At 39.2% G+C, this 16678-nt stretch overlaps 1 long non-coding RNA gene across 1 annotated transcript in view; it reads left to right on the top strand.

The window, feature by feature from the left end:
* The window catches only part of LOC140476777 (uncharacterized), a 70066-nt gene extending 56433 nt beyond the window's left edge, over positions 1–13633 (top strand). The window contains exons 3-4 of the long non-coding RNA XR_011960602.1: positions 4550–4737; positions 13415–13633. This is a non-coding gene — a long non-coding RNA (uncharacterized lncRNA). The remainder of the gene's footprint in view (positions 1–4549; positions 4738–13414) is intronic.
* Positions 13634–16678: the final 3045 nt, after the last annotated feature.

The raw sequence follows: 16678 nt of genomic DNA, 5'->3' as shown, positions 1-16678 counted from the left end.
ATTTACCCTATCCATGCCCCTCATAACTTTACAAATGTCTATGAAGTCACCCCTCAGCTCCGATGCTCCAGGGAGAATAGCCCCAGCCTATTCAGCCTCTCCCCATAGCTCAAACCCTCCAAAGCCTGGCAATATCCTTTAAATTCTTTCTGAACCCTTTCAAGTTTCACAACATCCTTCCGTTAAGGAGACCAGAATTGCATCCAAAAGTGGCCTAACCAATGTCCTGTACAACCGCAACAAGATTCCTACAGTCAATGCGCTGACCAATAAAGGAAAACATACCAAATGCCTTCACTATCCTATCCAACTGTGACTCTATTTTCAAGGAACTATGAACTTGCACTCCAAGGTCTCTTTATTCAGCAACACTCCCTCAGACCTTACCATTAAGTGTATAAGACTTGCTAAGATTTGCTTTCCCAAAATGCAGCACCTTGCATTTATTTAAATTAAACTCCATCTGCCACTCCTCAGCCCATTGGCCCATCTAATCAAGATCCTGCTGTAATCTGAGATAACCTCCTTCGCTGTCCACTACACCTCCAGTTTTAGTCTCATCTGCAAACTTACTAACTATACCTCTTATGCTCACATCCAAATTACATAAATGACGAAAAGCTGTGGACCCAGCACCGATCCTTGCGGTACACCACTGGTCACAGGCCTCCAGTCTGAAATACAACTTCCAACACCATCATCTGTCTTCTACCTTCGAGCAAATTCTGTATCCAAATGGCTAGTTCTCCCTGTATTCCATGAATCTAACCTTGCTAACCAGTTTCCCATGAGGAACCTTGTTGAATGCCTTATTGAAGTCCATATAGATCACACCTACTGCTTTGCCCTCATCAATCCTCTTTGTTACTTTGTCAAAAAACTCAATCAAGTTCTCAAGACATGACTTCCCATGCACAACGCCATGCTGACTATTTGTTGGAAGAGAAATGAACATTAAACATTACACTAGAGTGGCAGTGATACTATAATTAAAAATATGTAATTAATATAATTAGATATTTATAACAAATAGACATGACAGTCAGATTGTCAAGTGTTTTGCAGAAAAATTGTAGTGGACAGTAGGGTGACCAATCTGTGAGACAATGGAGTGATACATCTTCTGGGTTTTGAGGATTTAGTAACAGACAAATTGTCTTTAGTTAACTCTTACAATTTAAAATTTCTAGGACTTAAACAAGGCTGAAAGTGTAAATTTCTCTTAATTTGAAGTTGTTCAGTTGGAATTTGTGGATGATGCAAGATTTTCATGTGTGTAAAATAATTTTAAATTATTTGAAATTGGCTGCTTAAGCACAGTTCTGACAATAGATGCACGACCACAATTTTGTCCTGTGCATGAAATGTCAAACAAAAGCCAGCTTCCCAATTCGGTTGATGTTAAATAACTCTTGGCACTATTTCATACCTTGCAGTGAGCTGTCTTCGTCTTCTGAACAGCACTTCCCTCAGCCAATACATTAGTCAGTCATTCATCTCATTTCTGTTTGTAGGGCTTTCTTTTGCTCAAACTGGCTGCTTTGTTTCTTGCACATAGCAGTGATGACTACACTTCAACTCAGCATCTCAAGATGGCTTTCAATTTGTCCTCTGGCAAACTCTTAGTGCCTTCATTGCCATCTCTGCTTGCTCCTTTTCACATAAGAGCTGTGAGTTTTACTCTGCTCTTTGCTCTAATTCTGACACCTCAGCTAATTCTTTGAGAGTGGATACTTGTGCTCTAATAATCAATGTTGCTGAAATTAGTGATGTGTGATTCAAGTAGATGACGCATAGCCACAGGCTTTGTGAGTTATTCATCCTCAGCCATCCCTATGGATATTTTACTGGAAGAAAAATTTGCTATTATCAGGCAGCCACCTATTATAACACGTTTCACATTGTAACAGGACCCAATCTGTGCTGGGAACATTAATTATTTAAAATGAGAAAATTTCAGAAAATACCCTGGAGGAGTCCTTGTCACAGACTAGCAGGATAATGTGCAACAGTGAATTTACATTTTTAAAGCTTATTTCATTTTCTCCCAAAGTATTCATAGTTAATGAAATACTTCTGAAGTGTCGCCACTGTTCTCAATTTCTGGTGTCTGTATTATTGGGAAGCATCAATACTTTGACTTCTGTGGGAATTATCTGGGACTGTTGGCAAACAATTCCCCTGCTCTCCTTGATCCTTTGTAAAAGACAACGATTTTGCATTAAATTCAACGATTGTGAATGGTTCTGATACATTTAACTGCATTATTACCCAGAAAATATTGGGCAGAAAATGCCTTGTATAAAACCTGTGTAACTACAGAAATGACTCCAACCCCCAAAATCACTCCCAGTCCCTGAAACTGCTGTCTGACCCCTAACTCTGAAAAACCAACCATTCTCTAAACTGAGTGGCTACTCTTGGGCTCAACCACTGTTTGACCAAACCCACCCTCCCTATTGACCTGATCTGACCTGATTATCCCTGAACTTGACAACTCGTCCAGACCCAGCCCAAACACCCCCATCCCACCCATCAATTTCATTCACCCACTACCCGACTAATTCACTAACCCACCTCATCATTAATATCCACAACTAAATACTTTAAATGGTTAATGCTGTAGAGAGAGAGTGTAGAATAACTTTCCCCTGGTGTTCCAGAGTCACAATGGAAGGCTTTTAGTTGACCTGTATGCTCTGCTTTTCCAAAAGGAGTTGGACTCGGAAGACTCAGCCAAAAGAGCAGAGCAGAGTCAGGGCACGGAATGGCAATCTGATCATGATTGCTGCTTTGCAGAAGACTGCGGCTCACCTCTCAGAATTTACCCTGTTAAGCCCCTTCAAAATCTTCACAAATATCAGACCAGCAACAAAATCTGAACTAACAGTCAAATATTTATTCCCAGAGCTTTTGAACATTTCCTGAGCCAGGAGTCGGTACTTTGAGTGTTGAATTATGCAGGAGTACTTCATTTTCCTTTCAAGCTGCAGTGTTTTTGTCCAAAGTATTTTCATTTTACTTTCCCTTTTATTTATTGTATAAAAAAAATGACAAAGGCTCATCACTGGGTGTGTGAATTGTGATCCAGGCAATAAAAAAAATTGTACTGGCTGGTCATCTCCAGGATTGTAGGATGCAAATGTTCTGCTGCAATATCTGTCCAGATTGCTGAAAATGGCAGCAATTAAAACCAGCCTCTACTTCTCAGCCTACTTACATCCAGTAAAATGACGATGCTTTGATCAAACCTCTCCAAATGCTGATCTATACCATCTTTTCACATTGTTTTCCAATCATTTGACTTCCACAGAGCTTAGGTATTTTTAAACGGGCTCTCTCTTCATCCTTTTTTAAACAGTAATACAAACAAGCAGGTGAGTAGATGGAGAGGATTAAAAATGAATATCAGGATGCCCCATTTGCTCCCCTCAGCTTCCTGGGTTGCACTTAAAGAGTCAGAGCGAGACAGCATAGAAGCAGAGCCTTTGGTCTAACTCGTCCATACTGACCAGATATCTGAAATTAATCTAGTCCCATTTGCCAGCATTTAGTTCATATCCCTGTAAACCCTTCATATTCACATACCCATCTAGATACTTTTTAAATATTTTAATTGCACAGGCCTCTAACCACTTCCTCTGGTAACTCATTCCATACACGCACCACCTTCTGAAAAAGTTGACTGTTAAATCCCTTTTAAATCTTTCGCCTCTCACCTTAAAACTATACCCTGTAGTTTTGAACTCCCCGACTTTGGGGAAAAGACCTTGTTCGTTTATCCGGTCCGTGCCCCTCGTGATTTTATAAACCTCAAAGGTCACCCCTTAGTCTCTGACTCTCCAGAGAAAACAGCCCCAGCCTATTCAGCCTCTCCCTATAGCTCAAACCCTCCTACCCTGGCAACATCCTTGTAAACTTTTTCTGAACCCTTTCAAGGTCACAACATCCTTCCTATAGCAGGAAGACCAGAATTGAATGAAAAAGGCCTAACCATCTTCTGGGTCCAATGGTTTATCCACTTTTCTGGGTGCTAAATGTCTCATTATTTCCTCCCTCACTCTTTGTCCAATTCAATATTTCATAATACTCCTCCTTGATTAAATTCATAACAACAAAGCCCGTGTTTTGCACTTTCATTTGCAACTGACATTTTTGGTCCCTAATTAGCGGTACTCTACTACTCCAGTTATTCAGCTGCAGCAGGTCCATACCCAACACATTGTAAACCCCTGCTCCTGTCACTGACACTCTTCCCACATTTTTGCAGGACAGGGTGGGGTGGGAAACAGCAGGACGAAGCAGCAAAAACCCAGTAGAGCCAGATGCAGTTGCATGTCCTTGACCTTTTGGAGGAGTTAGTATTTTGAAGTATTGATGCACTACTGAAACAAACATTGCTGAGACAATCCAGCACTATGCACCTTCCCAAACTCAACCCACATTTTGGGATGAAGGCCAAGCTTCAGGTAATGTCTCCATTGATTTGTTTTAATCTAATGACCCTTTCCATCCACTTCACTTCCCACTTCTGCTCTCACACTTCCAGAGATACCAGACCTGCCAGGCAGCCAGCCAATGATGTGTGTGAGACTGAAGAATAAGAAGAGTCATCATTTGAGGAAGAACGACCTGAATGTGATCTGACTCTCACAACCAGAAGCTCAGATACTTTCAAAGGTTGGTTGTGAGTGGCTGGAGAGGAGTGGCAAGTCACTGGGCTGCAGCAGGGACAAGGTAAAGAACTGCTTGTGACAGCTCTCTGGAGAGTATGATTGCAGATATGTTGTGCAGCAGAGGAGTTGTGTGACAGAAGAGAGAGATAAAGAACCTCAATGAGGTGAGATAAAGGCAAGACATGGAATGAGTACCAAAATGTTTTGTGCTTTGACAGCCCTGATAGAAACCCTGCTGTCAACTTCAAGGCGCATGGAAGAGTCTGGCACCAGCATGGCACTGGGGTATGTGCGGGCCTTGGAGTCCATTTGTTCAGTGTAGAGGTGGTGGCCAACTCTATCACTGTACTTGTAAAATTTAGCCATTATGCTGCCCCCGATGGCCAGTATCTCAATTTCCATTGTAGTGCTTACACAAGTCACCCAGACTGCTGCATAGGAAGCTCAGGTTTTGGAAATGAGATACCTGTGCCATGAGATCAAGCTCAGTCCCATGCAGGCTCAGATGGCTGCACCTGGGACAGCAAATATCAATGCTCAAAGGGGCATGCAGGCTCTCACTGCAATCCAGCAATGTGTGCGCTCACGCAGCTTACAAAGATCACTAAAATGCCCCCTCCCCCCACTCCCCTGGGGTGTGATAGTGGCTCCATGAAGCTCAAACACATGATCTTTTCTCAGGATCCCAGCCACTCCACATTTGCTGTGGTTTATCAGCCATAGTTATCACTCATGTCAATGTGACACAGTCCAAAGTCTGGCTTTGAAGGTCCTGGTTTACTCAAGGGCTTCTTGCAAAGATATCTGCAGTCTTCCTCATTGACAGTCATAAACCTTGCTGTGGCAAAAGTGAGGACTGCAGAGGCTGGAAATCAGAGTCTAGACTAGGGTATTGCTGGAATAGCTCAGCAGGTCAGGCAGCATCCGAGGAGCAGGAAAATCGACATTTCGGGCCAAAGCCTAAACCATGCTGTAGCTACTGGGACTAGCATTGTGCAGTATCACGAGGCCACAGAATGACCAATCCTTCTGACAGTGCAATCAATTATTAAATGGTGCAGTTTCAACTATTTTGTTGAGCAGATGATTATCAAGCTCTCCAGCCACCCTGGAATGCCATTATTCCAGCCAAAACCTTCTCCACTCTCCCAACCACAAAAACTCCCCTGTATTTTATTTCCTTGGAGTTGGTCATCTTGTTATGCCAGATAAAGAGTGCACAATCAAATACTGCATGCATGATTTGATATGTTATCAGAGTGTCATTATCAAATTGTTGCCTTTTTTATTTCAACATTTTGGCCAAGAGAACTTGGTGCTGGTCTGAAACAGAGAAGTGAGAGGATGGCCAGTCATCCAGGGATTCGATAGGTGTATCAGTGTTTGAGGAGATGCTCAGAGTCAGCCTGTCTAGAGCACTGGTATTCTGGATGCCTTCCCCCTTCATCTCCCCTTGAGGTATTGGTAAAGACTTGTGACAAAGTTTGCACTCCCATGATTGCCAGTTTGTGGAGGACACAGCAGACCACCATGAACTTGGCATCTTATATATCTCAATTACATCTCCTCTCATTCTTCTCAACTTTTGGAAATATCGGCCTAAACTGCTCAATCTCTTCTTGTAAAACAATCCTTTCACATTTGGAATTAATCTTCAAGGGAGTGGACCAAACTGTATGCAGTATTCCAGATGCAGTCTCACCATTGCCTTGTCCAATTGCAACAACACTTGTCCACTTTTATACTTTATTTGAGCAATAAATGCAAAATTCCATTTGTCTTATTATCTGCTATACCTGCATAATAGCTTTCTGTGATTCATGTGTGAGACACCCAGATCTCTCTGCACCAAAGCATTTTGAAGTTTCTCTCCATTTTGATAAGTAGCAGCTTCTTGGTGCATGATGAAACTATTGTGACAGCTACCAGAGAGCAGAAATTCACCAAAATTGCAGCGATGGCAATGTGACACATACAATGTTAAAGGAGTGGAAACTCCATTGTCATGGTTGTAAAACACCTGTATGCAATCGCTGACTTCCTGCCCCAGTGTGAAGTGCATTACTTCACACTGATAAAGTGTGATAAAGCCCACTCTTCCTGTTTCTCTTTGCTTTGGAAGGCAGAAAGAAGTCTGCTTTTGTTGTGTGCAGGGCTTTAGTAACCTTCCAGAAACAGTGACAAATGGCAAAATATTGAATACATCAACTCCACCCTGGTATGGATCTGGCACCATAGAAATTAAGGACCACAGGTACCTTGACTGAAACTGGCAGAACCACCCGTGCCCTGCACTCCGACTGCAGGGCTGGTTGGAAGAGGTGGCACAATTCTCTGGTTATCTCCTTTCACAAGGTAAAAACAATGACTGCAGATGCTGGAAACCAGATTCTGGATTAGTGGTGCTGGAAGAGCACAGCAGTTCAGGCAGCAACCAAGGAGCAGCGAAATCGACGTTTCGGGCAAAAGCCCTTCATCAGGATCCTGATGAAGGGCTTTTGCCCGAAACGTCGATTTCACAGCTCCTTGGATGCTGCCTGAACTGCTGTGCTCTTCCAGCACCACTAATCCAGTATCTCCTTTCACAGCATTATCACCATAAAAACCATTCTTAACTGACTTAGGTAAAGTGATCTGAGAGTGCTGTGCTGGGTACAGCCTCTTGCTCAGAGTCTTTCCCCCTCCTCCTGAACAGCTTCTCCTCAAGCCTTCACTCGAGTTGACTATCAAACTGCAGTCCAATTATACCATAGGCTGTGACTAGGAACATGTATTCTATTCAGAGGTATTTGAAATCAAAATCATGCACCCCAAAGATTCGGTACCTCTCCTTCCTACCTGAAAGGACCTTCCTCAACTGTTTCAAAAATATTGGACACAGTATTTCGGCAAAACCAAAGAAAGATCTCATGTGCAGTTGAGCATATTGTTACACCAAGATCCTTTACAAAATTCCCCAATTTATTGTGGTTCTAAATGGGATTCAATCAATAAGGCCCTGAGTGAGGAGGGCTCGGCTGCACCCCTTTCTTTATTCACTCACCTCTTCATTCGATTGCAGTGAGGTTAACTTGAATAGGATCTCTTCCCTTGTAGATAGTTGTTTTTCCCCAATGAACTTATGTTTTAAAAGAAGCAATTTTAACTGGTGTTTCTTGAATTAAAAAGAGTGAATTCATAATAACACATTAGAAGAAATACAAAGGCAACGCTCATACATACAGGTTAGAATTAATAAGCGAGTCCAGAAAGATAAAAGTTTAAAAAATTCAAATTAGTATCTGAATTGCACTGAAGCTGTCACACTGGAGGCTGCCAGTAGCATTGCCATTGGTACTTGAACAGTCGGTTTCACAATCCTTACTTCTGAAGTTTAGCTGAGATTCTGTAGATCTAATTCCTTTCAATTAGGAGATAGTTGAAATAGAGGGGCACTCTACTCAAAGCATTACTCTGTTTTCTCTCCACAGGTGCTGCTAGACCTGTTGAATTTCTCCAATAATTTCTGTATTTGTTTATTCCTCAGACTATAATCCAGCTTCAAATTCACATTTTCAGCTCTGATCTCCAGCATCTGCAGTCCTCACTTTCTCCTAAATGTCAAGAAAACTATTGTTTGATTATTCTGCACTTCTGTAATCCAATTCAGTGATGATGGGTTTTCAGCAACCTGTCACCATTTATATTGAATATTATTTCATTGCCATTAACCATTAACTGAAATGCTATATTACAAATGCCTGCACTTGAATAATTAGTTGTAAATCTTCCGGGTACATCGTGGTCGCAATATGTGTTTTATCATCTTTTAAAGCTAATTTTGAAAACCTGGTTCTTATGTTTAATGGGTTAAAATTTGTATAAACCTTTAATTAGTCCACATTTCCAATATGCATTCTCAACACGCAAAGCTTTACATCAGCAGTGTTAAAGAACAATATGTGCCTCATCGTACGCACATAAAATTAACAGCCAGATAGTAATAAAGCTGCAGCTTAATCAAGTTCCACCTTTATAATTTATGATACCACCTGTACATTTCACATAAATTAGACTCTGACTCACTCTCAGGCATCTGTAATTATTTATATAAACGACCACAAAGCATAAATTGAATGATGAGGTGGAAGAATAGAGTTTGATTAATGTAAGTAATACATTGGTGGCCAACGTGCGTTTCAGAACCCGGTTGTGAAGTTGGATTGTCTTACTATCCTCTCAATAGGCATTCTACTTTCTGCCATTTATTTCATTATTAATGGCACAACAAGACCTGTCAAGAGGCCTGATTCAAAAGTGATTAGAATCTGCTTCCAAAACATATTTGGAGACTTGAACTTGGTAAATAATCCATTGGATATTCAAGGGAAACAGATTGTTCTATTTCAGAAAGCCAAGACATAAAGGATGGAACAAATGTTTACTTAGTTGTGGAAGCTTTTATTTACAGTAATACATACTTCCTAACCCAACTCCAGTTTCAAGCAGTTCCTATATATCTCTTAAGAACCTAGAAACATTGAGTGCTAGTCCACCGAAAAAAAAATTTGAAAGTAACTTATCAAATCAAATTAAATATCTACTCCTGGGATTGGAAATGCTGTCTAGTCCTCTAGCGCCCACTGGTCATGGAAGGTCTTTAACATACTGGCAAGTACCATGTTCCTCCTGTCTAAGAGCACCTGGGCATTGACAGAGGAGACCTAAACAATCAAGTCCTCCGGGTGCTCCGGTTTCCTCCCACACTCCAAAGATGTGCAGGTCAGGTGAATTGGACATGCTAAATTGCCCATAGTGTTCAGGGATGTGTAGACTAGGTGCATTAATCAGGGGTAAGTGTAGAGTAATAGGGTAGGGGAATGGGTCTGGGTTCATTACTCTTCGGAGGATTGGTATAGACTTGTTGGGCTGAATGGCATTTTTCCACACTAGGGATTTTATGATTCTGTGATAAGTCGAGTGACCCCTCAACACACTGCCGAGATGCATTAAAATTCCGTTCCTAAGTAGATGGTGGACAAGAATCCCCAGTTAATGCCCACCCTTAATACAATTCAAAGTTATTAATATGCAATTAATACAGTTAAGTAACTAGGCTGGATAGGGCTAGATTTGGATGGAGGGGAGTTTAGATTAGATTAGATTAGATTACTTACAGTGTGGAAACAGGCCCTTCGGCCCAACAAGTCCACACCGCCCCGCCGAAGCGTAACCCACCTATACCCCTACATCTATATCTATATCTACCCCTTACCTAACACTACGGGCAATTTAGCATGGCCAATTCACCTGGAGTTGTCGGATGGTAGGTCATTAATGGGATGTGGTTTATAAGAAGCATGAGGAAACTTAGTTAGCATTGGAGAAAGAAATCCTCCTTGAAACTCAACAAAACTGACACTTAACCAAAAAAAAGGATAATTTATAGAGTTCTTGAGATGATTTAGCTCAATCTGCCCATTCATGAATATTATGAAAGCAACTGCACTGGAAAGCACATCAGGAAGGTTACAATGTGAAGCATTGCTGCAATTACTAGTTTCTGTTAGTTAGACTCGAAACGTCAGCTCTTTTCTCTCCTTACAGCTGCTGTCAGACCTGCTGAGATTTTCCAGCATTTTTTCTTTTGGGACTAGTTTCTGTTCCGAGTTACTGAAATATGGAAACTTGAGTAAACATTAATCCAGATTTAATTTTTAACTATTTTATTTGTCCTTAAAATGTTCTTTATTTTAGAGCTTTTTTTAAAAACAAAACTCTTCCACAAAGTTAGCAAATTCTACTGTAAGTACCCAACCAGTTCAACCAAACAATCACATTTCAGAATTGCTTATTTGTCACAGCATCTTTTTGATAATTCTGTGCAGTTAACTGGGTAGGAAGTAACACTCTCTAATTAGATTGTTGTTGACAACTTACTGCAAATCTACTTTGCTTAATATCCAAACCAATACATTTTAAAACTCACAAGCCTCTCCCCTAGTTTTAAATTTCACTTCAATTTTATAAATCACATACAAGCCAGAAAAATGCATCAACATGTGTTGTGAAAATGTTACAAGATTCATTTTAAGGTATAGTAAGAACATATGAAACAATAGAAAGCCATTCAGTCCATCAAATCTGCCCTATCATCCTATAAGATCCACTTTCAAACAGATAACCCCAATATTCCTTGGCTGATCAAAAATCTGTTTAACTCAACCTCCAGCCTCCATTGCCCTCTGGGAAAGAAATTTCCAACGGCTCCCAACTGTCTTAGAGAAGCAATTCCTCCTCCTCTCTATCTTAAATGGGACATATTTTATTTTCAAATTATGTTCTCAATTCCAGGCTGCCCCATGGGAGGAAACTTTCTTTCAGTATCTACCCTGTTAGGGCCCTCAGAGTCTGATATACTTAATTAAATCCCCTCTGATTTTCTAAACTCCAACGAATACAAGCCCAATCTGCGCAACATTTTCTCATAAGACAACCCCTTCATCCCAGAAACCAGTGTGTGACTCTTCAGTAAACTATTTCCAATTTAATATATATGAGATTTTTTGGGTGACTGCTCCGGGTACCGAATAGATTTGCCACTGCTACCAGGATGTGGTACTGAATAAGAATAGTTTTACATCATTCACTCCCATTAATCCTCCTTTGACTTGGGCCTATCTAGTGATTAGCAGTAAAGGATCCACCACTATAGAGTATCTATAAAAGAAACACTGTTCCCAGATAACAAGGCAACTTATAACACTTTAGGAATAAATACACTTGGTAAGGCATAATTGCTAGGACCTTGAAGACTTGATAAAAATATATCTGTTTCCTTGAAAAGGTACAGTAGAACAAGTTGTTTCCAATCAAAGACTGTGTATGACATTAATACTGGGGTGGAACTAATGTAGGATGAATCTTAATCTCTTCAGAACTACTAATTCATACTGCTGTATGCTGTTCAAATAAAGAGTCCAAAACTGTACACAGTACTCCGGGTATATTCTCACCAATGTCCCATACAACGGAAGTAATACTTCCCAATCCCTCTTGCAATAAGGACCAACATTTCATTTGTCTTCCTTACTAGTTGCTGTGTCTGCATGCTAATTTTTATGATTCATCTTTAAAGGAAACCATATATCGTATTTACTTTTATCAGCTGCTTAGAGCTCAAGATTTTGTAACTAGCTCAATTAAGCTTGAGGAATAAACCTTAACACTTGACTTACATAATAGATAAATACTGTCATGCTATCATGATCTATTACAATACCAGAACCTTTCTATGGCCCGTGACTTTCCCTTTTATTGTACACTAAATGTGACTATGAGAACTTGTGACATAATTAGAAGCATCACTGTCGCTAAGTTGAAAGTTCAAGTTCAAGTCCCACTCCAGAAACTGATTATTCAACAACGTGACTCCATTGTGCAGCCAAACAGATTGAAAATTAACCTGCAAATCTTTCAACATACACAAACAACAGGCAGCAAGACTGAGACAGGTTCCTCATCAGCCATTTGATGGAATGGAATTTGTCACTATTCATTGATCCAGGCTACAAGTGAGAGTGCATCTTGCTATGATGGTTCAGATTCTTTTGGAGGTGGGTGTGTCTCAGTTGGCTAGATGGCCAGTGTGGAGAAGATTGGAACCAATAGGACTGAGTATGTACCCCATCATGGCTGGTGTGGATTTAGGACCTCCCACTTTGTCTTACCTGTCCTATCCATGAAGAACGGCACAGCACTTCTGAATAACAGAAGAAACATTACTTTAATACACTATATTGAACTCACTCTCTCAGAACATATTATACAAGGATCCAGTGATATCCAAATTTTGGCCCTCAGCCTTGATGATAAACTGTCTCCCTGCAGATAATATGCCGAAAAGTGAAATAATTGCAGCACCTTCCAAAGTAGAAGGGCTAAAACGCAGCATCGAAGTCAATTTGGGATTTTGTCCATAACTAATCGATACGATTATAGCAAACCAACTGTCTGAAATGAATTCTCTATATAAACTACCAATGCAAAGGTGGATGTCACCTTGCAGCCTAAAATATTAGACACAATTTCATTGATTATACATTGTTCCTGTCACAAAGTCCATTGCTTAAAAGACTTGCAGCATTGGTATTCATGACCATGCTGTTCATGTTTTCACATATCTTTGAACTAATCCATTATTAGTCAGAAAGTTCACAGGTACCTCAAAGCTGGTCTCTATCCCTTTCACAATCTGAGTTAACACAGTCTGAATTAACACTTTTGTATTTCTTAGGTATTCTTGTAGAAAGATTAAATGGTCACCACGTATGGGCCAAAGAGATTATGCAGACCTTTAGTTTCATGGCACCTACTTACAGTCACATGCTAATGGCTTATAATCATATATTACAGCATCCTTCAATATTTCTTTTTAAAGAGAGATTTTACACTTTTCCCTCATCTTTACTATTAACCTTATAGACTCTTTCATAGATAGATACATCTGCATCTTTCTACAGGATTTTTAACCTTTCAAGAGCAGTCTGAGCAAATTGCCTATCTGCCTTTCAAACTTCCAGATTATTTGTTTTCTTCTACTGATTTATTTCCGGATGCCCATTAATATGTTGCTATCACTTTAATGCACAAAATCAGATTTTGTAAGAGGAAACAATACTGTTCTGATTAAGTAGACTGCAGATCAACGAACTTCATAAAAAAACCCATGTCAATTTTCATTTGTGTCTTGTTCATAGGTTATTGCAACTCCAGAGATATCTCGCCAGGGACTGCACCTGCAATGTGAAAATGGCTTATTGCATCTACTTTAAATGGAACTACAGCTGTTTGGTGATCACAATGTGTTGCTGTCAACAAACCAAAAACAAATACCAATTCAGATTCCTTAATTTTATGTTGATCTTCATTACTTAGCAAATTCAAGATGAGATTTTAATCTAAATAAAAACAAAGAACTGTGGATGATGTAAATCAAATAAAAACAGAAATTGCTGGAAAAGCTTAGCAGATCTGGCAGTATCTGTGAAGAGAAATCCGAGTTAATGTTTTGGGTCTGAGGAAGGGTCACTTGACTTGAAACATTAACTCAGATTTGTCTCCACAGATGCTGTCAGACCTGCTGAGCTTTTCAAGCAGCTTCTGTTAAAGTTTAAATCTGTTTTATATAATTTTGATGCATAAGAACTATCCAGTACTGCAGATTTAAAGGAACCTACAACACGACAGGACTAAAACTTCCTGTGACCAATGAAGTTTCTTCAGATTGACATTATCTTCACCCTGTTGCTCAGAATTTTCTTTGCAATATGTTAATTTGAAGAAATTGTCTTTTCCTTTTGGACAATTCACCTCATAATAATACTTTGGATAATCTTGAAATATCTATTAAATATTCTTTGGAATTCTGAGAATCATCCAACCAGTATTTTTGGTCCAATTTTGTATTCTGCTATAATAATGAGAAATGTTAAAAGGTTTTACATCCTCACTTCATGTTTCATCATTCTTTTCTATTGATGCCAGCAGCTAGTATCTAAATTATTTAAAAATATTTTACAAAATCTGTGAAAGTCATAGCTATATTCTTCCATGGAATATGCATGTGTTTTCTTGAGTCTATCAAAGTTTGACCTGCCTCAGGTAATTTACAAATTATCTTTCTTATTGATTTCATCCAAAAACACTAACAAAAGATTCAATCTTTCATCATTTTTCAGTTATTAGAGACAAGTCTCCCAAATACTTTATTTCTGGTCTTATTTTACTACTGGTTCTGATGAGGGAGGATACTGAACACACAGCTCAAGCAGCAGTCAAACAGACCTGCAGTGGAAGAAAACCTGACTTTGGCAGAAAGCGATCTTATGGAGATAGGGAGCAACAGGCAAAGGGTTTCATCAACTGGATGGGAAACATAGGTTTTATTCCATATCAATATTACAATTTCCTAATTTAACTTAATTTCCCTTCAGACAGGTGAAGGCCAGATGCCTGTAGAACAAGGAATCCTGATTCATGATCTTTAGCCCATTCACGTGTTTAAATCTCATGTTTCACGTAGCAAGCAACAACCTCAAGACCGTTTCATGTTTTATCTGTGAATACAACCTACTTTCAACATATTCTTCCATTGGTCATATGTTTCAGAATCCATAAACATCAGAGAATATTCAAACCCCAATAAATACTTGTGTTCTGTCACTTTCCACAATAACTATTACAATTTTAGTTTTCTGTCTGTTTTGTTTTTAAACTTGATTTCCAACCATTATTTTCAGGCAAATATTTGTGGTGGAAGATAGAACTGGAGCCACTCTATGCAAATGTTTGAGAGTTCTTTTAATTTACAATAACACACATTACAAGTTACAAGTTGAGGAAAGATTAAATAAAGTGGGTTTGTATTCCCTAGAGCTTAGAAGAATGAGAAGCAAATCTTATTTAAGTATACAAAATACTGACAGGGATTGATCAGGTAGACACAGGAAGGATACTTCCCCTCATAGGGAGGGTAAAGATCTAAGGGACACAGTCTCAGAAAAAGAGGCAGATCACAAAGAATTCTGAGAGGTTGAATTTCTTCACACCAATAATATTGGGACTTTAGAATTTTCCATTCATAGAGTACGGAGTCTGACTATGATTAAGACTAAGAATGCCAGATTTCTATGTATTAAAACCATGAAGAAATACTGGGATAGTGTAGGAAGTGGTTTGAAGTAATTGATCAACAATGAACTTACAGAGCTGTGGAATGAGCATGCGGGAATGAACAGCCTAATACCACTCCTATTTCTTATGATTTTACACCTCCTAGCCAAGCCACCAAAGTTTCCTTCTGTCCCTATTTATAGAGTCACATGTGACTTTCCAGCTCATGGCCACCAATTACATATAATTAAACAGAATTAGTGTACAATTAACACAGAGGCTGCTAGGCAGCATGCAAAGAACAACACATTTCATTAAAAAGACATTGCTCTTTAAATAAATAAACTATTGCCTTCTGTCCCTTGCAGTTTGAGAGATGCTTACTTTGCATCCACCTAGTTTTCTAATTCAAGCACACCTAAAATTCCTTTCAGAGTACTCCTCCAACCTGTTTTAAAATCCCATTCAATAAAGATCAGGGGCAATGTTTGATCCTAGTCATAACACTTGAAGATCAACAAGTCGACAGAAATCACACAGTCACAACAGTGATAGTTATAGAGAAAGCCACAATGTGTAAAGCCATGTAACCACCAATAGGCAGATTGATATTTTACAATGTAGACCTAGCTTTTGAATGGTGAATATTGTTACATTGCATATAATTAATAAAGCTGGAATAGCTGCTTCAGTATTTTAGTAATTAAAGAGCTAAATCTAGTATTAAAGAACACAAATGGATTCATTTAATAATTTACAATCTTAATTTCAAATATTACTTATGAGATCACCAGGAGAATCTTGAACTAAGTGGGAAGGTGAAAGATTAATCTCCACATAGTCCCTCCATGTTCTTTTTCTCAGAAGGTATGAAACTTTGGAATTCTCTAGCACAGAAGACTGTGGAAGTCCAATATTTCAAGTAGCAACTTATAGATTTCTGATTACCAATGACATACAGGGCTTTAGGGATGTGTTTGATAAAAGACATTGAAATATTTGAACATTCATGATTGCATTGAATGCAGAACAGTCTACTCCTGGTGTTATGTTCAAAATACTTGTGTAACATCAGTAAAAGAATCATATTAAAAATTACATAACACCAGGTTATATCCAACAGGTTTATTTAGAAGCGATTGTGGTATTTGCCACCTTTCATCTTCCTTGACTGCTTCTAAGGGTCTATTTGGTATAGAGTGGCTGAGGAACAGCCTCTAGTGAATCAAAGCACAAAGAGACTTCTGTCTTAGCTGGATGTGGTTTATTGCATAATAGCAATTAGCTAGTTAGACATTGTTACCAAGACTGCTGGGAGACAGAGATGACATATCTCCCCTTCCAAATCT

The sequence above is a fragment of the Chiloscyllium punctatum genome, chromosome 5 (genome assembly GCF_047496795.1).
Source record: "Chiloscyllium punctatum isolate Juve2018m chromosome 5, sChiPun1.3, whole genome shotgun sequence".
Taxonomy (NCBI): domain Eukaryota; kingdom Metazoa; phylum Chordata; class Chondrichthyes; order Orectolobiformes; family Hemiscylliidae; genus Chiloscyllium; species Chiloscyllium punctatum.
The sequence above is the reverse complement of the archived record's forward strand: the minus strand, read 5'-3'. Positions and strand labels throughout refer to the sequence as shown.